We start from the raw sequence: 27,410 nt of genomic DNA, 5'->3' as shown, positions 1-27,410 counted from the left end.
AGTCTAAGGAACGGGCGTCCCTTAGACTGGAAAGGACTAAAAATAAAGCAACTAATAAATTGAACAATTGCTTCCCCGGCAACGGCGCCAAAATTTGACACGACTATCGCAACCCTATCAAAGATAAAACCTAACGGTCTCAACTAAAATGTAGCAGAGGCAGTCGAGTATCGAATCCACAAGGAGGTAATGTAATTATAGCTGTCTATTTCTAATCCTATGGTAACAATTGGGGGTTTGTTTGAAATTGGTTCTAAACTACGAAGTTTGAAAGGAAGAGAAATAAAAGTAAGAGCAGTAAAAACAATAAAAACGGTTGAAACTATCAAGAAGAGAGGGACATGTCGGGATTTCGGTTCACTACGGTAGTCCAATAACTCAGCTGTAAATGACTCAGACGAACTAATGTGAGACGGATGTTAAAAGGTCCTTTCGGTCCACTTTCTATCCTAAAATACCGCTAACTTAACTTTCGTCCTCATTAGGGTAGTCTACTGTTTATAGCAGGCCTATTTAGTCCAATCTTTCGATCCAGGATTAATTTTAGCCAGTTTAATGGTTGACATAGAAGCGTGCACTCAACTAGGTCGGGAATTACGCTTAAATTGCTATAGTGAGAGTCTCGTGATTAATTCGTCTAATTCATCTACTAAATCGTCATCTTTCTACCGTAGATTTCCTAATCCCAACATGAAGGGAGTTTAGCTACTCATATCGGTGATTAAACTAACAATGAGACAAATTTCAAAGTGAAAAACATAATGAATAAACAATAAATCGTAATAATGAAAATTAGGGCAAAAGGGAAATAAGAACACATTTGAGAAATTAAAGCAACAAATGATTATTATTAAATAAGGGAGAGAAAGGATTACAATCAGTGCGAATCCGGCGTAAAGAACAACTGAATCCGAGCAATAATAACCCAAAGTAAAGTAACAGTAGGGAAAAGCAAAGCAACATACTAAAGTTACAGTAGAGAGTTGATAATATGATAGATAATCCTAATTAACCTAGTAATGCGTGCTTAAATAGCAAACAAAACAAGTTTATGCGAAATAAAACATCACGCGGGCTAATTAAAGCCCAAACCCATAAAAACCACTCGATCGAGTGGATTAAAACCACTCGATCGAGCAACTCTTGGCAGTTTCTACCGATCGACCGAAAGGCACTCGATCGAGTAGAGGGTCTTTGTGCAAGCTAAGGATCGAGTGAAAACCACTCGATCGACCACCAGAGGGCAAGAAAACCACTCGATCGACTTGTAAAAGAGCTCGATCGAGTACTTGACTTCATTTCAGCTCACGTCCGCGTCTAAGTGCCTCGTAATGCGTGCCACGACGCCTCCAAATGCAGTATCTTACTCTGGGACAATCCCGTCTCCTCTAAATGCATGCAAAAAGGAAAAAAAGGAGTGTGGTTCCACTACTTTCGCGATCATTCCTACAAAAAGGACAAAATACACCAAAGTAGCCAATTCGGGGCAAAATACCATAAAAACAGTATAGAAATGCATAGAAATACGTGCTGAAATAGGCTAAAAAGACTATACATTAGGCACGTATCAAGGTTGAGTAGGGAATACAATGAAACAACATAGTATGATATGCATGCTCCTCCGTTACCTCCATCTCCATCTCAACTCATATCTCATAACCCGTACAACCCAGCCATACCGATCCCCGGTAGACTATATATCGACCGTAGCCGATCTCGCACCGCACCGAGGACACCAGGGCAAGTCCTGCAGAACCCGCCTGGGCCTTATCACAACATCATCATCACCACACCACGTCACCACAACATCCTCCATCTCCAATGCATATGAATGCTCAAGAAATTAATGCAACACAATATGTATATCACTGAACTGGTAAATCATAGAATCATGCCGGATACCGAATGTTGTGATAATATACTCAATACGATCAATTCAGTCAAGCACATTCCAGGATATGAATCATAACATGAATCAACAACCACGAATCCAAATCAACGTTCACGTTTGGTCATATGAAACACAAACAAGTCAACACAATTCAACAACAACGATAATAAGTCAAGTGTATTTCCTACCTCGATCTGCATGATCAAATAGTTGGGTGCTCAGTAATATTCCACAACAATTCGCCCTCTGAAAGATAAATAAATGATAAACAATTACTTAAACCCTTCCCGTTCCCAAAATAGAAAGTTACTAAAATAGAAACCTCTTAAAATGGAAAGTTTCCCTAAATGGAAACTTTCCCGATCTAGCAGCTTTTCTATTTTAACAAACCCGACTCACAACCCGTCTCTAATTATTTTAAAAGACTCGGGAATTAAATTAAATAATTAATACGATAAATTAACGAATTCTAACGATTAAACTATGACAAAACCGTTTCAAAGCTAAAAACAACCCGTCATCAACCCCGTCCCCATCACACGCACTCCCACGCGCCGCCACTAGCCCGTGTCGCCACCACCCAAACCCCCGTTTGACCCGGTCCACCAACAACCACCCCCACTAGGGTCGATCATTCTTGCGAATCAAACCAGGGCCGTCTTTTGGCCTAGTTCAGCACCGTGCCTCACCAACCACCCCCTGATCTCGCCTTACCACCACCGCAGCCATCACCTATCCCCTGCCAAACCACCACAGCCCTGCTCGCCGTCAGTCCAAGAACCCAGATGCCATGGCGCCGCCGTTTTGACCTCCCCCGAGTCCACGGTGGCGCCACCCCAATCCTAACCATCTAAACCCGCCTGAAAACCATATATAAACCCGTTTGATACCCCGTGTCGAAGCCGCATCTCCCTGCCATTATCACCACCTAAAACCTCCCTAACAACCACCACCACACTCGACACATACCACCCAATTCCCTTACCCCGTCAACAACCACCAGCCTCACCTCCCTAAGCCACGAAACAATAACAAAACCCGACGTAATGGCGAAAACGAAAGGAAAGGGTTGTACTCTTACCTTTTCCGCCACCACAACAGCCACCAGGGTCGCCTACGGACGTCGTCAAACACCCTAAAGCCTTCCTTGCTGCGCCGTCAACACCCACACACACTCTCTCTCTCTCTCTCGATTTGCGTGAGGGTTGAAATTGGTGCCAATGAAAAGAGGTAGGCGGGTGAGGGAGTAGGGTTTGTAGAGCTAGGGTAATTAGGTTAAAGTTTAGGTTAGATGGTAAATGGGTCATGGGTAAACGTGCCTGGGTAAATGGGTGATACGCTTCTTGACCCAAAAGACAAAAGGTGATGTAGCCCGACTCAACATATATGATATAAACCCGACTTAATAACATTCACGATATTACGATGCAACCAACATAAAATGTATAATAACTAATATATAATAATATCCGTTTAATCGATTATATAAAATACGGGGTATTACAATGACGATCTTGGTGACTGCTATTCCAGGTAGGGTTTCTCTACTCAGTATTGATTACATATCATTGTTGGTGATTGTTGGTGTGGTTGTGGTTGTCGATTCCATATCGTGTTGGCATTGGTTTTGGTAATTGTTGTTTGTATAAGATGATTGATTGATAACTGTCTGTGATCTTCGGGGTGCGTCCCTGGCTGAGTGGAGTCACTTGCGGGTGTGGCTTCACGCCCTTGATTCGCCTTCTGTGGAACCCGCCACAGAAGGGATGTGCACATTAATGAACATGGGTTTATCGCTCGATGGAGAGGAGCGGGGCTTATGTGGGAACGGCTGCGGTCCCCCACTGGCGGCGAGGAGTACTTATTGCGATGGGTACTCTGGCAGGGCTACACACTTTAGTGTGTAGTCAGTTGTGTGGAGATTGGAGATTGGTTTGAGCTACTTGAGCTGTTTGTGTTTCTGTTTCTTTGTGGCTATTATTTTTATGTAATCAGTACTGACCCCGTTAATTGTTTTAAAAACTGTGGTGATCCATTCGGGGATGGTTAGCAGTTGTTGAGCAGGTATGATGGCTTATGCGAGGGATAGCTGGGATGGAGTCACCACCGGTCTTAGAGTCTTCTGCTGTGTTTTATTTAGTTGTTTGAGTACTTTGGTTTTTGGAGAACAGTTGTATTCCTTTTGACAGTTTTTGGAACTTTGTTGTATCACCTAAACTTTATTATCATTTAAATACGTTTCTTTATTGTCTATTTGAGTATCATTGCCTCGGGTAACCGAGATGGTGACGTTCTCATACCTTAAGTGGTCCTGGTAAGGCACTTGGAGTATGGGGGTGTTACAAAGTGGTATCAGAGCGACGATCTTGAAACCTATAACCAATGAACCTAATGAACATAAGGAGTCAAACTAAAATGAACCCGGGTATGAGTTGTTAGGAGCTAATGCAAAGACTTGGGAGACGTCCTAAAGTCGCGAACTCGCCCTACAACTTTAAACGGGTCACTATGGGGTGTCATGGGATCGCTATTTGTTTAATAATGTTCTATTGCGATTGTTGGATGATATGTTGTATGAATATGTTGGATGGATGGGTGTTATATGGTTGAATGGAGGTGTGGTGGAAAAGATGAAGGTAATTGTTCATGATAACATGAATTGTGGTGGGGATCGCTACTAGTTAATATTGTTTATATGCATATGATTGGATGAATAAATTGTATGAATACGTGTATGAATATGATCTATGAATTGGTTTGAAAAGATGAAATAAGGAATTGCATGAGAATATGAAATTCATGTGGAGAATATGTTTATGTGATGGAAGTGGATTTTCTACTTTTGCTATGTTAGTAACATGTGAATAGGCACTACTACAAATCCAGGCAACCACAACGGCCATTTAACAACGCTTATTCACGAAAATCACCATAAGACGTTGTAGAATGGATGGCGCGAATTTTACTAAACTTAATTACAACGGTTATGTGTTGTTAACCGTTGTTATTGGTTTTAACAACGGGTCAAACTTGCACAACCGTTGTTAAAATAAAAACTAATAACAACAGTTTACTCTATAATACATTATAACCGTTGTTAATAATTTGGCACAAAATTAGTGAAAAGTAATTACAACGGTTATATTAAAACCCGTTGTTAATACTTTTTAACAACGGTTTTCTAAGGACCCGTTGTTAATATATTATCTAATGACAACGGGTTTATGTGTAATAACCGTTGTCAATACTTATACCACATTATATACCACACAAACACAGATCAGCTACAGCCACAAACACAAACACAAACACAAACACACAACCACACTCTTTCTCATCGTCTCTTTCTCATCGCCGCTCTATCATCTCCGTCACTGTTGTTGTCATCGTCTCTTTCTTTCTCTAATTATCAGGTAAATATCTATCGCTTTATGGTTTTAGGTTTTGTCATCTCCATCATTATTGTTCTTTCTCTAATTCTTTTATTTGGATGTGTTTTTCTCCGTCATTATTCTTTCTCTAATTATTATTCGCTTAATTAGTTTTTCTGCGTTTATTAGTAAAAAAAATTAAATAAAATAAAACAAAGAAGATGATGGAGCGGAATGCATAAACTTAATTAATTGATATATATACATAAACTTAATGCGTTGCTAAAAATACAATTCTTAGATATTCATATAGGGATGCATTCTTTTCTATGATATTCATCCTCTCCTCCTTTGCTATTTGGAGGTTTCGTTCCGTAGATGCTATATCGTCATATAGCTGCATTATTTGCGGCTCTAACAAGCCATTTTTTTGGCGTCCTTGAGTGCGATCCGAGCGTCCTCAAGGTAGCTCCTGTACCTTCTCTCGATTTCCAGCAACCGGCGTATGAAACTCTTGTTGTACTCGGTCATAATGCATGTATTACGAACGGTATCATTCATTATTGAAGGAGTTTATTAGGTTTTAAAGATTTAGGGTTTGAAGTTTAGGGTGGAGATAGTGATATAATGGATTGGTTATTGAGATAATGCATGAATTTATACTTAGTAATGTGTCGTTTGAGTTGTTTTTTAATTAATATGTTTAGGAAGTTATGCCAAATCTGATAACCCTTCTCATTCCATATATTATTGTGTCCTTTCATATGCAGGGATTTGGCAGTAATAATGCATTATGCATCGGAATTGCAGTAATAATGCATGCATCTAGTAATATATAATTTATTTATTTTTTTTAAATCAATAACAATGGTTATTAAAAAAAACTCGTTGTCTTTAGTTATAACAACGATTTTTTATATTGTAACCGTTGTTATCACTTTCCCACCAAAAATTAGTCACACTTTCCACAACGAATGTCTCGTAACGACAACGGTTTTTAACCGTTGTTAATAGTTTTCACAACGGGTTTCTTAGATAAACCAACCGTTGTTACAACCTTTAACAACGGACGCTTTAACAACGTCCGCTTTTTTATATAACAACGGTTTTTGACCGTTGTTATAGCCTGTATCTGTAGTAGTGAGGGGATTTTATGTCGTATATTATGTTATTGTTGTACGTAAAGTTATAGAACAAAAGCATGTGGGTAATTCATGATTGACAAGTTAAATAATATATGTGCATGATGAATGTTGTTGCTTGGCTTTTGAAGATAATAACATGTTATTAGTAATACTGGTTTTATGAGTATTGAGTTGTTTGTGTCTACTTTGTTGTGTTTAAGTTGTTTGGAAGAAAAAAAATCAAATAGTTACGTTGTCTGATTACGACGAAGTTGTCTTTAAACTGTTATAACTTGAGATGCATAAATTATTTTAATGTGATTCTAATTGGAGGTGATAGCTTGTTCTTTTACAATTCTAACGATAGGTCACACTCCCAAAATGACCAAGAAACGAGTGAGATATGACCGTTTTACGAAAATTGGATAGTGCTGAGAAATACGTAGGGTACTCGATCGAGTGGCCCTCACTCGATCGAGTGCACCTCTTGTTACTCGATCGAGTAACCATTACTCGATCGAGTAGCCCTGGTAATTTTTTATACGTGTCTCTGACCTTCACCTACTCGATCGAGTAAGTCACTTACTCGATCGAGTGACCTGTACTCGATCTAGTGACCCCTGTTTTGGGTCATATGCTTATCTTTTGACTTCGTTGCCTATTATGTTTAATTCAAAGGTGCCCTTTTGCTTCTTTATGCATTGTTTTACGTATGTGTTGGTCCTGATGCGTAAGTTACCCAATCTTATGATGTAAAGAGTGGCACCTATGGTGAGTATGAGTTCGGTGGGGAGGACATGTGTTATATGTGGTTGTGATAGATAGTGGAAAAAGAAAAGGAAGATCGGTATGGCTTATTGAGGCATGGAGCATGTTTTGTGAGATGAGATGAGTGATATGATTGTGTGTTGAGTAATGTAAAAGAAAGTGAATGTGGGCAAGGGATGATGTGAGTCTAAGGAACGTGAGAATGAAAAGATTGAAAGGAAGGATGTGGATAGTAGCAACTTGAGATGTGTAGGGAATTATGGAGGGAGATGGTTAGGAATTGTGCTGGTTAAGAATGTATGTAATGAAAGATCATTGTAGAGGGATGGAGAAGAGTGGTATATAGTGAACTTAGTGGAGACATGTTGCGACGTGGATTTGCAGATAGTGAGTGAGTTTGGGAATTTGTATTATCAAGAGGTGAAACTAATGTGTGATTTCTTTGGGCAATTAACGGTATGAAATGAGTTTTGGGATTCTAGAACAAAAAAAAAGGTGATTAGTGATAAGTGTGAGTGATAGCATGAGATGGTCTGGACTGATTGGGTGATAAGTGTGAGTGATAGCATGATAAGAGAAGATCCATGGTAAGAAAGAGTGAGATGATACTGATATGAAATAATGGGATTTGAGTTTTGGAGCAATGAGAAGGTAACCGGAGCACTAAAGAGTTAGATAGAAGTAATAAGGAGTTGAACTATTATTTGGTATTGTTGAGTGTAAAGAGAAAAGAAGGGTAAAAAGTAAGCTGAGAAAAATGTTGACCGGAGTTATGTGATATAGAAGTAAGGAATCGTCGAGATGTGTGATACTATCATGAGGATGTTAGTTAATGGTTATATAGGAGTTTCAGGACAACATGATTAGTCATGAGTTTCGAGGAATTAAGGGTGTAAGAAGTTGGTAGAGTATCTGCACGATATGAGATTTTGGTGGAGAGTTAGATGACGATACAATTAAGGATAGTATTGGGAAGAATGTTGGGATAAATTTTGTTGGTGAATTTGATGTTCGTTATTTGGAATGTTAACCGAAGATAGGAAATGAACTGTTATATTTAGAGGTGAATGTAAGAGATTTGTTATACGAGCAGTGGTGGTATTGTGGTGTTGTCAATAGTCGTTAAAGGTGATGATAGATAAGAAAGATAGCAATTCTAAAGAGGTTGATTTTGTAAAGGCCAGGTGATATGTACGGCTGTGAAGAAGTATAAGATGTGAGCTTAGTAGGCGGTTGCTAGTAGTTGAGTATTAGTTGTATGGTTATATTTGGCAGGAGGTGATGGTTATGCGAATGGGAGAATGTGTTATGAGAGGCATACGAGTTAAGCTCGGGCGAGAGGTAACTTTTATCAGGTGGTAACTTACGTGATCAGGATTGACTAGTTGGATGTGATTACTGGTCTATGATGTGTATAAATGTTTGTGCGAGGTTCTGACCTCACGAGAAGCGGCATGGTGTGATAGTTATAAAGTTGTTATCTGAATGTTCTGTAATATATGTTGGATACAGTAACCTAATGGAATGATGTTCAAAAGTGATAGTTTGGGTGATCTGGCATGGCTAGTTATACTTGTATGTGTATTCATGATATATGTTTATTCCGTGAAAAGGTATGGATGATATTCATGAGATTCTTGTCTGTTTATTCCGTATAATATGTGGTTTCATCTAGTAAAGCAGTTTTGAGTAAGTCTTCTTGTCCGGAAAGTTATACTGAGTCAGTGTTTATGGGAATTGTATGTGGTTGTGATGTCTATCGATGCGGTTGTGCCTCGGGTGGTGACCCGGGCACGGTACTTCGTGTTGTGATGCGGGTATTTTCGCGCTGCGGTGCGGCTGTTGGTGGCGGTGTTGCGATGCCGTCACTGGTTGTGGTGGAGTAGGCAGGATGATTACGATTCGAGTTTCGAAAATACATACCAGTTATACATAGATTGTTGTTTTGTTTGCTGCTGTTTCCTGTGAGTTTCAGTTTGGACAGATAGACGGTTGTTTTGTTTATTGATGTTTCTTACCAGTTTCATCTTGGGAGTGAGGGTAGAGTATGATATGGAAGAGAGTTGTGTATGTTTCCGTTGTTGTCATGGTATATTGATATCCTGTTGGAGGGACACAGTTGTGAGAGGTTGTTGGAGTACTTGTGATCTTCTTTTAGAGGAGGCATTGGTTGATTTAGTAATGGCAAGTGATTTGTGGAACATGTGTTGTACTGATCTGAAAGCTGCAAGTGGTTCATAATCTTTTATTGGGACAGTGAGTATAGGGTGTTGGAAATTAGTATCATGTTAAGTTATGGATGAGTTTTGCGGTAATGAAAGAAAAGAACTTGAGGATCTAGTGTGAGTGTGTGTAATAATTGTAGATCGTGAGTTATGAGTATGGAGATAGGTGCATGTGTAGAGGACTATGTCGTTTTGACGGTAATAGGGAACAGTTGAAGTTTTGGTTAAAATAAAGATTTTGTGGTATAGGTTAGGTCGTGTGCCGAGTGAATTGAGGTATGCGAACTGTTTAAGTATGAGAGCCTGGGATATAGGAATGGTGAGTGTTCAGATTATAGGCGGTTATATTTGACATGCGGTGGTGATGCGGATAATGAGAAGATATAACTAAGGATTTAGTATAAGTGAGTTACGAGGACGTAACATTTATCTTAAGAGGAGTAGGATGCGATAAAAGAGAGTTTCATGGTTGTGCATGTTGTAGTATATTTGGGAAGTAGAGTGTTGGTGTAGCATAAAAGATGGATCTTCGTTGTAATTGATTTTATTAAAGGTCATGGCCGTGCTTGTAGTAGTGTGATGTTTAGGAGTGTGAGAATATTTCGATAGTGTTGACAGTTGGATGATGATGTTTATGAGTTCGATAGTGTTGATAGTTGGATGATTATGTTATGAGTGTGAGTAAACTTCGAGGACGAAGTTCCTTTTAAGGGTGGTAGAATGTAACATTCCGTTTGATGTTATGAGTATCTTGATATTGGTTTTTCTAGTGGATGATAGGTTACGGAGCTAGCAGCGTTTGTGGATGATAGTTGGTAGTGTATGGACTTAGTGTCGAGAAAGACTATAATGTAGTTGATACGATATCACGAGCCATGTTGTGGAGGTAGGCTTAGTTGGTGGAGTTGGTGTTAAGAGTTCATGTTTGATAGGTTGGGGTCTTGTTTTGAGTCCTTAGTTGCGTTGTTGTGTCTTAATCGAGTTAGTATGTTTGTTTTGGGTATTGGTTGAACTTCGGGGACGAAGTTCTTTTTAAGGAGGGAAGACTGTAATACTACGGTTTTCTATGTCTTAGGGTACTCTATCGAGTGGAGCTTACTCTGTCGAGTAAGTATGTTTTTATACGAAACAGTAGTCTGTCTGATGGGTACTCGATCGAGTAGGTGTGGCACTCGATCGAGTAAGGGGCACTCGATCGAGTAAGTGACTTACTCGATCGAGTAAGTTGGTCTTACGGGTTATTTTAGCCGGGTTTTGTTAATAACGCGTATTTAGTATTTAAGGGTTCCGTCACCCTTCTTAATCAGTTTTAAGTTTTCTAAAATCAATTTAAAGAGAAGAAGAAGTTACGTAGCTTTCATTCATCGCGTTATTAGCAAATCCCAAGGGCTAGGATCGTCGGATTGTCTTGTTCTTTACACCGTTGAGTTCGTCGCGTTAAGGGTAAGATTCTTGTATAATTTATGTTGTGTTTCGTTGAGTTTCTTTAAAACCCTAATTGTGTAATTTGGGGGTTTTGGGAGTATTGTTGATGTTAGATTGTGATTGTATGTTTGATAGGACATGATTTCATTGAAGAACGATTTTGATTAGCTGATTGTGACGATCTTGGTGACTGCTATTCCAGATAGGGTTTCCTTACTCAATATTGATTACATAGCATTGTTGGTGATTGTTGCTGTGGTTGTCGATTCCATATCGCATTGTCATTGGTTTTGGTAATTGTTGTTTGTATAAGATGATTGATTGATAACTGTTTGTGATCTTCGGGGTGCGTCCCTGGTTGAGTGGAGTCACTTGCGGGTGTGGCTTCACGCCCTTGATTCGCCTTCTGTGGAACCCGCCACAGAAGGGATGTGCACATTAATGAACATGGGTTTATCGCTCGATGGAGAGGAGCGGGGCTTATGTGGGAACGGCTGCGGTCCCCCACTGGTGGCGAGGAGTACTTGTTGCGATGGGTACTCTGGCAGGGCTACATACTTTAGTGTGTAGTCAGTTGTGTGGAGATTGGAGATTGGTTTGAGCTACTTGAGCTGTTTGTGTTTCTGTTTCTTTGTGGCTATTATTTTTATGTAATCAGTACTGACCCCGTTAATTGTTTTAAAAACTGTGGTGATCCATTCGGGGATGGTTAGCAGTTGTTGAGCAGGTATGATGGCTTATGCGAGGGATGACTGGGATGGAGTCACCACCGGTCTTAGAGTCTTCCGCTGTGTTTTATTTAGTTGTTTGAGTACTTTGGTTTTTGGAGAACAGTTGTATTCCTTTTGACAGTTTTTGGAACTTTGTTGAATCACCTAAACTTTATTATCATTTAAATACGTTTCGTTATTGTCTATTTGAGTATCATTGCCTCGGGTAACCGAGATGGCGACGTTCTCATACCTTAAGTGGTCCTGGTAAGACACTTGGAGTATGGGGGTGTTACAGTGAGGCTGCACAGGGCCCCGAAATTTTGGGTCTAGAATCCAGAGTAAAATGAGATAAATAAATTGAAGCGCACAATAAAATCAATGAAAAAAGAGTGCCTCAATGGTCAGTAATTAGACTTCCACATACTAGTACGCGGGTTCGAAACCCAATATTGACAATTCATTTATTATTTTTTTACTTGCATTAGAGTGGTGGGCCTACACAACTGCTTTTATTCCCCATACGCCTATTCTACAAAGGAGATCTAAGTATTGTTAATTAGATGCACTAAATATATTTTTATTTTAGGAAAAGATTGAGCAAGTATATTGTTGTACTCACTTGAGCTCAACCCATTTCTCAAATATTTTTACAAGTAAAACTACACTTAGAACGGAACCAAAAATACGGGAAATTACCTCGAGTTTGGCCCACGAAATTAAGTATAGGTAATTTATTATTTAATTTAACATATTATATGGGGCCCCATTTTTAGATTTTGTACAGGGCCTCGAAATCTCCAAGACGGCCCTGGCAAGGAGTTTGCCAATTAATTGCACACTAATTGTATTTAAGTTAACTAATTGCTTTCCCCCAAAACAATTTGGCGCCATCTGTGGATAATCTTGCAAAAAGTTGTTATAACAAAGGTGAGAAAAAAAATAAAACAGAAAACGATAAAGAAAGCAACTCACAGATTTATGTAGTTCACTAACGGTGTGTTAGCTATGCCCACAGAACAAAAGGGAGGATAATTTTATTGATATTGAGGAGTATTACAGATTTTAGATTCGGATTTAGAAAGTTATGATATGCATAACCTTTAGGGTAAGACTAAGAGAATTTATATAATACTAATACAGAATGACCTAGAAAGGTCCAAAACAGAACCCTAGCCCAAACAGATGTGTTTTGCAAGTTTTCTTTTAATCACAAAATCTCATTGAAGACGGCGATATCCGTCACAATCTTGTGACGGATACCGTTTTCTCTCACAAAATACCCATGAGAGGTGAGTGGGGGAGCACATGGGGGGTGCCCCACCTTGCCCCCTCTCCCTTTTTGTGAGAGGTCTTCAGCTTGTGATAGGATTAGCCCGTCACAAGCAAGACGCTTTGTCTTTTAATATGAGCATAAAATTGTGGCTCCAATTATTGAGGTGGAGAGCATGTACCAGAGAAAATTAGGAATTTTGTTAATGTAAAGACAAAGTGGCTATTATAAATGAAGATCTAGCAGGACAAATGTTCTCTTTTTTTTAGAAGGACAAATGTTCTCTAGTTTTGCTATTACGTGCTCTTCTCATTTTTAAACCATTGAACTTGATATACTTTGTACATACGATCTAGGTAGCACAAACACTCCTCTTAACTAGAGTACTTGTGTTTGATACCATGTTGGATACCTGTGTTAGATTTAATCCAAATAGAGACCATAACTTCATACTAAATTATTCGGTATAAACTAAAGAGCGGAAGCGTACCTGATTACGATTACATGGCGAATGGTTGGGATGAACCACCTGAAGGGACGGTCTTCGAATTAAGGATTAGGTCTTCTAGTAGACACACATACCACATGGATCTGTCTAATGGTGGGATGCAGGGAGATTAGGTTATTGTGTTCTACCAGGAATCATTAGTTCATTACCCAGGTGACTTATATATAGCCTCCTTAGTCTAATGCGCCAATCATGCATTAGAAATCTAATGGGTATCTACACTTAGATAATAGATTGACCCATACTTTTTAAGACGTAAATAAGCCCGTATTTAATACACCGTAGTGGATCACTATATATTTGGGCTAACCTTAACTGATAGCGCATAAATACAATTACTATCGAATTAATAATTTGTTCATATATAATATTGTATTAGGCCCATATTTCTTACAATCTCCCACTTGGCCCAAATATATTCATATATGTGTGACATCTGATAATTGTATTTACAATAACCTTATGAGCTAAAAAATGTTATCAAACATCCAACCATCTTAAGCAATTCGGTCTATCAATCATACCAACATAGGATCAAAGCGGCCTTTGCTCCAGTTTGTCGTAGCAGGACCCTCAATGGTCACATATGTCAATATAACCAACGACATGAATCGAACATGGGAGTGCAGCATGAAAATAGCATTCGAATGTGATCCCTATATGCATATTTTCAACTGGTCCACCTTAGTGAGATCAACCAAAATAAGACAGAGTGAAACCGAAAACCGAAATCCTTATTTCTGCAGAACTTAATAACCGTATAGCGTAATGTGTCTAACATGACAAATCCCCACTTAACCTAATTTTCCTTAAAACTAAAACACCCATTTGAGCAATGAGCTCAAGAAAGACTGTGGGTGGTAATTCCTTAGTAAGCGGATCCGCAAAATAGAGTTTGTATCAACATGTATAACTGGCACCTTTTCACTCTGAATTGTTTCTTAAACAATATATCACTTGTATTGTTTGTTAGAAACTATATTAACTGCACATTTTTCATAAATACTTAGTGGTCTTTCAATACCGTACCGAATTCGCAGCCTCATGACAAATGTTCATAACCAACTAGGAGTCGAATAACCAATTGATCTCAACCTGAACCGATTTCCTATAAATAATGTTTTGTTCCAAATATAAATGATAAACAATATATTTGGCTGCCCTTAGTGGATCTAAGATCCTAATCTATATCACCTTAATATCTGTCAAATAAACTTTAAAATGTACGTAATATCTGAATACGTACAAACAAGTATACCATATTACTTAAACATCGCGTGAAATATTCCATGAAACGCGTTTATTTAAGTATTACTGTATTTTCGGAATAAAAAAGTTTTTAGGGCGTTAATGAGACTAAATTTGTCTTGTTTACTGGAAGGGTATAAAACTCGAACAATTTTCACACTCCCAGTCTCCCACTGAATCCTTAGTATCTCAAATTATCATCATTGTTCATCTAACACAAATAAGATGACAACATGATAGATTAAAGATTACTTAGATGGAAAACCTTTGGTCGTGATCCCTTATGAGAGGTTTAGTTTTCAGTACTTGTCGTTAGAAGCACCTAGACCAAAACACAATTTATAACTTCAAAAACAACTCTACAATTAGTAAACAGGCAAGTAAAGGTCGGATCCCAAGGGACGGGAATTGAGATGAGATTTTCTATTGCAACTAGTGGTGTCTAAGGGTGTCACAATTTGGGGTTTGAAGTAGAAGATCACTAAACTAAATAGCAATAAAAGTAAACAAGCAAGATGATTAAAAAGGGATGTAAACAATTTATAAAAGGCACTAGGGTGTCATGGGGTCATAGGGGATTCATGGAAATTGATCATACAAACATATTCTCAAATTATAAGCAAGCAATTATTGTTGTGATGGATCGAGTTGGTTTATATCATACAATCCTAGGAAAGTTTGGGTCCCGGAGCCGAATCGATTAGATTGTACAACACCTACAAGTCGACTTAATCTTCCCTACTCAACTATATGCATGGTCTAATGAGACTCGAGTTGGTTTATGTCTTACAAGTCTCATTGAAAAGATAGGTGATGGGTAAAAAATGCAAGGATTCATAGGCTCACATTTCATCAAACATAAGATGTGCATAAGTTGAGATCACAACAAGCAAGCAAATAAACTATGAAAACATATTAGATTAAGCATGAATCATTCCCCATGTTGGTTTCCCCTAATTACCCATTAACCCTAGCTAAGAAAACTACTCACTCATTATCATGTTGAACATGCTAGAAAGGTTGTCAATCATACCAACAAAGTGAAACATGATAAATAAATGAAGATAATTAACAATAATTAAAAAGGGATTAAGAGAATTATACCTACTAATGATTCCAATAAGAAAACAAAGAATAATAGAAGTACTTGATGATAGATTGGAAGGTTGTTAATCTCCCAATAATAACCCAAATAATCTTCAATTACCCAAAATAAAGGATGAACAAGAGAGAGATTAAGGAAATAAAACTTGTATTAAAACTTGATTAAATGTTGATTACAAGATTAAAGAGAGATTTGATTGATATTAACTACACTAAAGATTGCTAAGAACATGCTCTTCTAATTAGACTAATGGGGTATTTATAGTGGGGATTAGTTACATAAATTAGGGTTTACTAAGGGCTTAAATGACGATTAAGTCCTTGAGGAATCGCCGGTCTCTAGGGAGACTCCGGTCTCTTTTTCGCCGGTCTTAGAAAAAGATGCGCATCCTTCCTTGAAGTTTGTAGAAGACGAAATAGCTGTAAGGGAATCCGGGCGTCTTAGGCACGGGACGGGCGGATTTGGGTGTTTCTGGACGGGCGTCCAGCTGGGAAGACGCTCGGATTGGCGGGGTTTTGGACGGGCGTCTTGTGGAGGAAGACGCTCAGATTGTACCTCCTGGACGGGCGTCTTATAGACAATCCGCCCGGATTGTCTTACAGCTTCGTTCCTTCTTCTTTTCTTCCTTTTTCTTCATAGAATCCTTGAGGATTTCCTCGGGGATGCAAGGATCTTTTCTCATCATTGCCCATCTACTATAGTATGTACAAAGGCCTTCTAATCTTGTCTCTCCTTGATGCTTGGTCATTGAATTCAATCAATTTAGCTTCATTTTGCCATGAAAATGCAAGGTTTGCACTCCTTTCCTACCAAGGACACAAAACCTCAAAGAATATGCAAAACAAAGGACTAAAGACAATAAATGACCCAAATATGCACTAAAAAGCATGGGAACAAGGCTAATTCGGGGACTAAATATGCTCTAATTATGGTCACATCAAATATCCCCAAACCGAACCTTTGCTCGTCCCGAGTAAAGAGGTGACAAAGACTAGGACTATTATTTAAACTAACCTAATAACATAGCCGATATGAGACAATTAGCGGGTCTCACTCCGCCCCTTCAACTCACAACAAGACAACCATGAGGTAGGATGCCTTCTTGCAAGGCAAGGTGGGTCTTGCCAAAATAGCGACACATCCAAGCATTAAGCACACAAAATCAAGTAATGGATGCATCTACAAAATAATAGCCACTTTTCTCATCTAAGTGGCGGAAATTATCTACAAGGGAAGCAATTCAAGGGTACACACTCCTTCATAGATGCAATTTCTTCAAACTACTAAGCCTAGAAGGATACCAATAAATCACCTCCAAATTGTGTCAAGCTAGGGTACCTTTGTCCTCAATCGTTAAATACTTTTGTCAAGAATAGACTCCCTATGGTGTTAGAAACACTGGAGGATCGCGAAATTCCCCCTCTTGCCTAGACAAGAAGAAGGGTCGTCCCCTCTCTACCATGCACAAAATGGATACGATGGATAAAGGGATCAATAGATATTTGAGTTTCATTTTGGGAGTTTGCTTTTGTTTTTGTTTTCCCCCCAGTTTCTTGTGACATTTGACATTTGAGAACACTTTCTTTTGCCATTTCTTTTGATTTTTGGCATTTCAATACTTGACAACTTTTCAACTTTTCTTTGCATTTTCTTTTTGAACATTTTCAAAGTCACCTCATATATAGTGAGGGTGCCTTATATTTGAAGCATATGAGTTCTATTTTTGCTCCTCTTTTCATTTGATGCATTTTGAAAACTTTCTTTCACTTTCATTTCATTGAACTCAAATCAATTTCTTTTTGTGCCCATTCCGTTTGATGACAAAAATGTGGTAGAACATGGATGATGGATGGATGCATGGTTTCAAGGGTCACCTTGGAATAAACGGTAGCCAAGGAGTTATCACACCACAAGGTACTCTTGACTAGACCTTAATCCATGGGTCAAAGGATACTAGCATGACACATCCTAGGGTGTTTTACAAATTTTCTAACAAGCAAAGTCTTAAGAAGAAAAAGCATATACTAGGGCCTATATACACTTGTCAAGCTTCCCAAGTAGACGGTTTCACAAAATTTTTCTAACCATGCAAACTACATGCCATGATGCAACTAACATATATACAACCTAATGCATATGATTCTACCAACTAATATGACAAGTATTCTAAATGCAATCCTAAATTCACATAGTCATTAACATAAAGAGGAAAAAGGAGATTGGAAAGATCATACCATGCGGTCTTCAATATCCTCATGTCTCGGATGTGGCGTAGTCAATCAATATGAACAAAGATAGAACAAATACAATATATACAACAATATATACATGACTACACTACAAAGGAAATGAACTTGTTTTTGGTTTTTCAATTTTTCAAATTTTTTGAAATTTTTATGGTTTTTCGAAATTTTTTGATTTTTTTGGATTTTTGAATAAAAGTTAAGTTAGAATTCCGCATCCCCACACTAATATGGGCATTGTCCTCAATGACCAAAATGATGGGAAATTATGCAAACATGATGCATGAATTCTACACTAAATGCAAGCTATAATATACTACACTACATGATGCATGGGTTTTTGTTTATGACGGAGAGCGTAATTTAGATTACCTCCCTTTGCGTATGCATGTACTTCCCCAAACCGAGATAGACATTATTTCTAATGTCCTAAAGTTGGGGTAGTTCATGCACACAAGATGCAATGCATGAAACTAAATTTGTCATTTTGGATTTTCAAAAGTGGGAACAATAAGAACACCTCAATGGGGCCGAGGTGTTAGTCCTCTATGTTGCTAGGACTCTCCAACCATGATCAAGATAAAATAAATAAAACAAAGAAAGAAGTAGACAAACCTCAAGAGGGTAGGAGCCTCCAAAGCTTGCTAGTCTTCCACCATATCATCATTGTCATCATCTTCCTCAATAGAAGTGGACTCATCACCACTTCCCTCTTCACTTCCTTCATCATCTTCTTCTTCTTCATTAGCCTTTTCTTCTTCATTTACCTCTTCATCAATGCCTTTATCAACAACCTCATCACCGACAACCTCATCGTCACCCGGTCTCTCCCCCCTAGATGCACTTGGAAAGAAGACTTCCCTATCCGCCCAACTAGGCAAAGGACATGAAGGATCAAGTAGTCCTTGCCTAGCTAAATGGAGGAGGGGTGGATATTGGGCTAAGTATGCATCTTCGCGGTCCTTATAAGCTTGTTTGTGCATCTCTTGCATAAGTAGAGTCATGTAGTCATCGCCCGCTTCAACGCCTTCGGGTTTGAACTCTTGATATTTGAATGGATAGGGTGGTGTGACAATGGAGGAGGAGGGTATTTCAATTTCACCCCTTTGTTGACGGATGATGTATTCGGCTTCCTTTGAGAGGGGAAGAAGGTAGTTTGTTCTATGACACTCAAACGACATATCTTGGAAGGCAAAGTAAAAGATCTAGCATCATTGGTGAGCCACCCATATTTGGTGTCAAGAGGATTATGCGTAACCCACTTGTACTTGTTAATCATGGCATCCATGTCAATGAGATGACCCCCTTTTTTCACCACATACTTGCTATCCTTGTTGAAATTCGGATCAAAGTACTTGGCCAAAAGAGTAACTAGACCTCCATTTACGATAAAAGCGGTGCCTTGCTTTCCACAATCACCATTGAGCCATATTTCCACCAAAAGCCTTAGAGAATTGTAAGGCTTGGTGAATTCCCTTCCAATATTTAAGGCCGACTCAAGTAGAATACAATCGAGCTTGGTAAAGTGGTTAGTGTCTTTTCTTGCAATGATAGTATTCCCGATGACCTTGTGCCACACTCTAATTCCCGGATGGTGGACTAATAGAGCGCGACAAGCATGAAAGTTCTCAAATTTCTTCCCGGAAATCGCCTCCCAAAGAGGAGCGGGGTCATATTTTTCGGGCTTCTTGTAATAACGAGGTGAATCACTAAGACCTAATGCTTTACTCAAGTCATCAAAGGTGATGCGCCTATTCATATTGGCAAGGCGAAACTCGATGTATTTTCTAGTCTCTACCTTAGTCACTTTCAATGAACTCAAGAATTCCAAGGTAAGGGAGGAGTATGTCAATTCTCTTGTAGCAAACAATTTTCCCAACTCCATGGCTTCAAAGAAGGCTTTTGTTTGTTCAAGGACACCCAATTTGTTCAAGGCATCTTCACATATGAATTTGGTGGGTAGAAAGGATTTCTTAGCATACTTGGCAAATGTATCCCTATGGGAGTTAGAAATGAAAATTACCTCCGGATAGTTTGATAATTGAGCAATTTCCAGAGTTGATGATGTTGTTGCTTCCAAGGGAGGATTTTGTTGTTGTTGAACTTCCAAGTTTGCACTAGCAACCACCATAGCCAATGAGGCTTTCTTTGCTTAAAGATATTGTTGCCTTGTTGAGAGTGCCTTTGCCTTAGGTGCCTTTGTTGATCCTTTTGTTCTTGCCATTGATGAATATACCAAGAAAAGAGTGAATATCTTCAATTTCCAATTATACCCAAATCGATTTTAAGATGAAAGGCTTTGCCTTTGTATTTCGAAAATCGACTCAAAAGTTGAAGATTTTGGTGCTTGGATTGATTTTTGTTGGAAGAGGAGTGATTCATTGTTGTTAAAAGGAAGTTTGGATTTGATTTTGTTGAATTTGGTTGAGGAAATCTTGTTTTGGTGATGGAGAGGATGAGGGTTTTGGGTTTTGGGGTTTTTGGTAGTGTTTTGAATGAATGAATGAAGAAATGAATGTGGGAGGGGTATTTAAAACACCCGAAAATTTTGAAACTGCAGGGGAAGACGGGCGTTTTTCCTTCGGGACGCTCGGATTCTGCTTATTCTGGGTTCAAGATTCTCGCCTAAAGACGGGCGTCTTTCAGCTGGGACGCTCGGATTCTTTGACTGCGGGACGAGCGGATTCTGCTGAAGACGGGCGGATTCTGATACAGCAAGCTTTCTTATTTTGCACTGGCAAAAAGACGGGCGTCTTTCTGCAAAGATGAGCGGATTCTTCAAGACGAGCGTCTTCTCTGCTGGGACGCTCGGATTCTTCGACAGTCCCAAATTTTCAATTTTTCAGTTCAATTGGACGGGCGGATTCTGCCAAAGACGGTCGGATTCCCTAAAGACGAGCGGATTCCCCTTAAGGACGCTCGGATTCTCCCTGGTCTACCCGGATTCAGTTCCATCCGTGCACTTGCATATCCCGTGTCATTTTTCATTCTTCAAATCCCGCTACTAAGGCATGAATAGTCTAGACAATTGCTATCCCCACACTAAACTAAAGCACTACACATCAATGAAATCATTAGTCCCTCCCTCACTTCTCTCAAAAATGATAATTACCTTGATCAAAGCATAAAAATCCAAAAATGACAAAAATGCAATGTAAGAATTAAAATGCAAGTTAGGGAGTTAGAAATATTTACAAATGGTGGTTTAGGGAGGACTCCACCAAACTCTCATCCTTAGTGAGATGTCATGGGGGCATGTCTAAGGTGTTGTTGATGTTGCTCAACACCTTGAAAAAGTAGTCAAAAGCTTGTTTATTGTCATGATAAAGATCTTCAATAGACCTTTGCCCTTGTTGTCCTTCATGTTGGTCTTGATTGATAGCATTACCAATGTAGGGATTGAAAATCCCGTTCAAACTCGTCGTCCCAAAGACCACAAACTTCATCTACTTGATCACTAAAGATTTCTTGAGTTGATAGAGACAACTCTCCCACTTTCTTGTCTTGGCCAATGAGGCCATCCTCTTCATTGCTTGACTTTGGTGAGCTTTTCAAGCTCTCTTTGTTACAATTCACTTGCTCTTTGAATGGAGCATCATCAATTTTCTTCTTCCATTGGAATTCTAACTTCTTCCTATCATCCTTCCGACTATAATGATCAACCATAAAACATGGTTCATGCAAACGGAGACCTCTCATGGTCTTGTCAAGATTGAAAGTTATGCTCTCATCTCCCACTTCTAGAGTGAGCTCTCCATGCTTCACATCAATCACCGCACCCGCAGTGTGCAAGAAAGGTCTTCCTAGAATGATTGGAATGTTGGAGTCTTCTTCCATGTCAACAATGACAAAGTCCACCAGGATAAAAAATTTCCCAACTCTTACGGGAACATCTTCCCATATCCCTAATGGTGTCTTCGTCGATCTATCGGCCATTTGGAGTGTGATATTGGTGCATTTAAGCTCTCCCATCCCTAACCTTTTACTCACCGAGTACGGCATAACACTCACACTAGCCCCTAGATCACATAAGGCTTTGTTGATCGTGGTGTCGCCAATGGTACACGGTATTGAGAAGCTTCCCGGATCTTTAAGTTTTGGAGGTGAAATCCCTTGAAGTATTGCACTACTCACCTTAGTGAAGGCGATAGTCTCAAGCTTCCGGATCGACTTTTTCTTTGAGAGGATGTCTTTCATGTATTTTGCATAGGCCGGCACGTGATTGATTAATTCCGTAAAAGGAATTGAGACTTCCAAATTCTTCACAATTTCCATAAATTTTCCAAGTTGGTCATCAAATTTGGGCTTGGCTTGACGACTTGGAAAAGGAAGTCTAATCACAATGGGCTCCTTCTCCTTGACCTTGTCTTCATTTTTCTTTGAAATTTCTTCTTTTGATGGTTCTCCATCCTTGGAGTTTTGCACAACTTCTTCTTTGTCACTAGCTTCCACAACTTCATCCTCAACTTGCTTCTTCGGTGCTTTATACCTTGTACCCCTCCTCAAGTGAATGGCACTAACCGTTTCATGTCTTGGGGGATTACTTTGAGGTGGTAATTGCCCCTTTTGTCTTTGTGAGCTTGAAGATGCTAGTTGAGTCAATTGGGTTTCCAACATTTTGGTGTGAGCTAGGATGTTGTTGATGGTGATTTCCTTTGCTTGACTATCCTTTTGCATTTGAGTGAAAAATTCTTGTTGATTCTTTTGCATTTGGAGGACCGCTTTTTGAACATCAAAACCTTGGTCATTTTGTTGATTGTATGGAGTTTGATTTTTGTAACCTTGGTTTTGGTTGTAAAAGGGTCTTTGATTTTGGTTTCTCATGGGAGGTGGGGTGTATGTTGGTTGAGGGTTTTGAACATTTTGGCTTTTGTATGAGAGATTTGGATGGAATTTGGTGTTGTCATTGAAATAGTTTGAATAAGGGGTACCACTCTTGTATGCTTGAAAAGCATTCACTTGTTCATTTGTTCCCCTACATTCACTTTGGTGATGTCCCAAAGTTCCACAATTCTCACATATTCCACTTGGGATTGATGAAGATGCCGTCATGGCATTAACATGATGCTTTGGTGATTTTGAGGCTTCTTCAAGTCTAGCCATAGCTTTTTCAAACTTCAAATTGATGGTATCAATGTGACCACTAAGTTGAGCACCCAATTGAGTAATGGAGTCCACTTCATGCTTTCCTCCTCTAGTAGCCTTGCGAGGTCTACTATATTGTGAGTTATGGACCGCCACTTCCTCAATTTTATTCCAAGTTTGATTGTCATCAACTTCGGTGAACATTCCATTTGATCCCATGTTGAGAATGTTTCTTGAGTCTTCATAAAGACCGTTCCAAAATTGTTCTACCAAGAACCACTCGCTAAGTCCATGATGAGGACATGAGCGACAAATTCCTTTGAATCGCTCCCAAGCTTCATACAAAGATTCCTCATCTCTTTGCTTAAAGCCCGTAATTTGAGCTCTTAGCATGTTAGTCTTTTCCGGTGGATAGAACTTTTTGTAGAAAGCTAGAGCCAACTTCTTCCAAGAATCAATTCCGAGAGTAGCCTTATCAAGGCCTTTCAACCATTGTTTCACGGTGCTAATTAGAGAAAAAGGAAATAAGACCCATCGAATTTGGTCTTGAGTTACACCGGTTTGAGAAATCGCATCACAATAGTCGCAAAAAGTTTCCATATGAGAATGAGGGTCTTCACTAGGCATCCCCCCCAAATTGGCTTCTTTCGACTAATTGGATAAATGCGGATTTGGCAATAAAATTTCCGGTTAAGTGTTGTGGTGTGGGAGTACCATTGGGTAGGTTCTCCTCGGTTGGTACAGAATGTGATGAAAACTTAGGCATTGTGGGTTGATTTTGTGTTGGATTTTGTGTTGGATTTTGTGTTGGGTTCTCCTCACCTTCTCTTGCAAAAGGGTTGATGAACTCAATAGTATTTGGTTGAATATCTACAACCTCACCAATACCTCTCAAAGTTCTCCTAGCAAGTCTTCTATTGGTTGTCAAAGTCCTTTCAATTTCGTGATCAAAGGGTTACAAGTTACCTTGTGATCTTCTAGACATGCAAAATATCAAACAACTCGAAAATAATTAGAACAAACCTTGAGGAGTTTTACTTCCCCAAGGCAAAGAAAGACACAACTAATAACAATACAAGAAAATCTAAATCAAGTTAACACCGTCCCCGGCAACGGCGCCATTTTTGGTCGTGATCCCTTATGAGGGGTTTAGTTTTCAGTACTTGTCGTTAGGAGCACCTAGACCAAAACACAATTTATAACTTCACAAACAACTCTACAATTAGTAAAGAGGCAAGTAAAGGTCGTATCCCAAGGGACGGGAATTGAGATGAGATTTTCTATTGCAACTAGTGGTGTCTAAAGGTGTCACAATTTGGGGTTTGAAGTAGAAGATCACTAAACTAAATCGCAATAAAAGTAAACAAGCAAGATGATTAAAAAGGGATGTAAACAATTTATAAAAGGCACTAGGGTGTCATGGGGTCATAGGGGATTCATGGGAATTGATCATACAAACATATTCTCAAATTATAAGCAAGCAATTATTGTTGTGATGGATCGAGTTGGTTTATATCTTACAATCCTAGGAAAGTTTGGGTCCCGGAGCCGAATCGATTAGATTGTACAACACTTACAAGTCGACTTAATCTTCCCTACTCAACTATATGCATGGTCTAATAAGACTCGAGTTGGTTTATGTCTTACAAGTCTCATTGAAAAGATAGGTGATGGGTAAAAAATGCAAGGATTCATAGGCTCACATTTCATCAAACATAACATGTGCATAAGTTGAGATCACAACAAGCAAGCAAATAAACTATGAAAACATATTAGATTAAGCATGAATCATTCCCCATGTTGGTTTCCTCTAATTACCCATTAACCCTAGATAAGGAAACTACTCACTCATTATCATGTTGAACATGATAGCAAGGTTGTCAATCATACCAACAAAGTGAAACATGATGAATAAATGAAGATAATTAACAATAATTAAAAAGGGATTAAGAGAATTATACCTACTAATGATTCCAATAAGAAAGCAAAGAATAATAGAAGTACTTGATGATAGATTGGAAGGTTGTCAATCTCTCAATAATAACCCAAATAATCTTCAATTACCCAAAATAAAGGATGAACAAGAGAGAGATTAAGGAAATAAAACTTGTATTAAAGCTTGATTAAATGTTAATTACAAGATTAAAGAGAGATTTGATTGATATTAACTACACTAAAGATTTCTAAGAAGAACATGCTCTTCTAATTAGACTAATGGGGTATTTATAGTGGGGATTAGTTACATAAATTAGGGTTTACTAAGGGCTTAAATGACGATTAAGTCCTTGAGGAATCGCCGGTCTCTAGGGAGACTCCGGTCTCTTTTTCGCCGGTCTTAGAAAAAGATGCGCATCCTTCCTTGAAGTTTGTAGAAGACGAAATAGCTGTAAGGGAATCCGGGCGTCTTAGGCACGGGACATGAGGATTTGGGTGTTTCTGGACGGGCGTCCAGCTAGGGAAGACGCTCGGATTGGCGGGGTTTTGGACGGGCGTCTTGTGGAGGAAGACGCTCGGATTGTACCTCCTGGACGGGCGTCTTGTAGACAATCCGCCCGGATTGTCTTACAGCTTCGTTCCTTCTTCTTTTCTTCCTTTTTCTTCATACAATCCTTGAGGATTTCCTCGGGGATGTAAGGATCTTTTCTCATCATTGCCCATCTACTATAGTATGTACAAAAGCCTTCTAATCTTGTCTCTCCTTGATGCTTGGTCATTGAATTCAATCAATTTAGCTTCATTTTGTCATGAAAATACAAGGTTTGCACTCCTTTCCTACCAAGGACACAAAACCTCAAAGAATATGCAAAACAAAGGACTAAAGACAATAAATGACCCAAATATGCACTAAAAAGCATGGGAACAAGGCTAATTCGGGGACTAAAAATGCTCTAATTATGGTCACATCAACCTTACTTTTAGCTTTATTGGATGTATTACCGTAATTTGTAGAAAATCTACATTGAATCTATTGAATCAAAGTTTTAGTTGCTGCACTGAATAGTTTCATCAATATAACAATTAAGAAACATATCTTTAACACTCATCCAATGTAACTAAAAAACCGAATATGCCAAAATATCCTTATAGTCAATACCGACAATATGATCCTGACTGTCACATTACCTTTTGAACCCTTCTTGGTAACAAATAAATATTTGAAACCAATATATCTGAAAACTTTAGGTAATGAAACAAGGGCAAAATATCAGCATCGTTCATCAAATGACTTATTTCTTCATTACCTTATGGCATTAGTCCACTTATGTGAGTTAGGACCATCAATGGTTTGGTAAAACGCGATTAAATAATCTCTACCATTTCATTATCTAACTCTTATTACAACTTTTAGTCCTTTATTACATTGTTATCCATTTTTATCCATATAGGAACAATGTAATTAATGTAGTTGCATTTATCCTTATTAAGTGGATCATCTAATTAATTGGTTATTTTTGAGTTTGTTCAACCGAATTGATCTTATGATAGGAGACTTAAAACAATGCCAATTACCTTTTCTCCCACTTAAACTCAAATATCCTCAATGAACCCCTTAATTTCCGTCAGAAACAACCTGATTGTGGGATCATTACCTTATTACCGTTTAAACTTTAAGTATTATCCAACGAAATAGTCATATATTGACTGTCCTTAAGTCCAACTATTAACTTTATGGCTTTTAAACCTCGACTTTAATTAGTTGGACATACCGGATGTGTAAATTATTTACACTATGATTAAATAGTCAATGTTGTTGTTAAAACTTTATCCAAAGATAGCTGCAACCTTAAGAACTTATTACCAGAGTAATATAGAAAAAGTATGAATAATCACACTCCTTGCCGGACCTTAGGATCTTGTTTGCATACATACTACACCATCCATATTAAGAATCCTCATATGGTGTAATATCAAATACAAGATCGAACTCCTGTAGAAATTATTTATAATAACCTTGACGTTATTATCCTTAATAGTCATTTGCCAAAGTATTAACACTTATGATCAAAGATGACATAATTATTCCTTTACTAAGTAAAATAACTTAGTCAAATATCATTGAAAACATCAAGAACTTAAAACTTCTCACAAATGAGATTTAGATATCCATACCTAAATTCTGTCTACAAATTAACATACTAATTTAAACCATTAATACTTAGAGTGTAGAATGGTTCACCTTTCCATATATATGTTAATAATGACACATCAAAAAATAATTTTGATATCTAATCTCCCTTTAGTCTGTTTTTAACCCTTAAATATGAATATTCGAAGTAAAGGGGGTCAACAATTTCATTTTGACACAAAATATTAATTTCCCTTTTAATACTGAAGAGAACTTGTAGTTTCTTAATTCTTCTTTATATCCACTGAAATTTAATGCAAGTTTACTTACAAGATATTTCAATCTAAACTATACAAAGCTATCAAAAA

General features: G+C 38.5%; 1 non-coding gene across 1 annotated transcript; it reads left to right on the top strand.

The window, feature by feature from the left end:
- The first annotated feature begins 23,262 nt into the window (after window positions 1–23,262).
- On the top strand, window positions 23,263–23,369 carry LOC141624017 (small nucleolar RNA R71). Its single transcript, XR_012533829.1, has one exon. It is a non-coding gene; the product is annotated as a small nucleolar RNA R71 (small nucleolar RNA).
- The last annotated feature ends 4,041 nt before the right edge of the window (window positions 23,370–27,410 follow it).

The sequence above is a fragment of the Silene latifolia genome, chromosome X (assembly GCF_048544455.1).
Source record: "Silene latifolia isolate original U9 population chromosome X, ASM4854445v1, whole genome shotgun sequence".
NCBI lineage: Eukaryota > Viridiplantae > Streptophyta > Magnoliopsida > Caryophyllales > Caryophyllaceae > Silene > Silene latifolia.
Note: the sequence above shows the minus strand (reverse complement) of the source record. Positions and strands in the feature narration are given on the sequence as shown.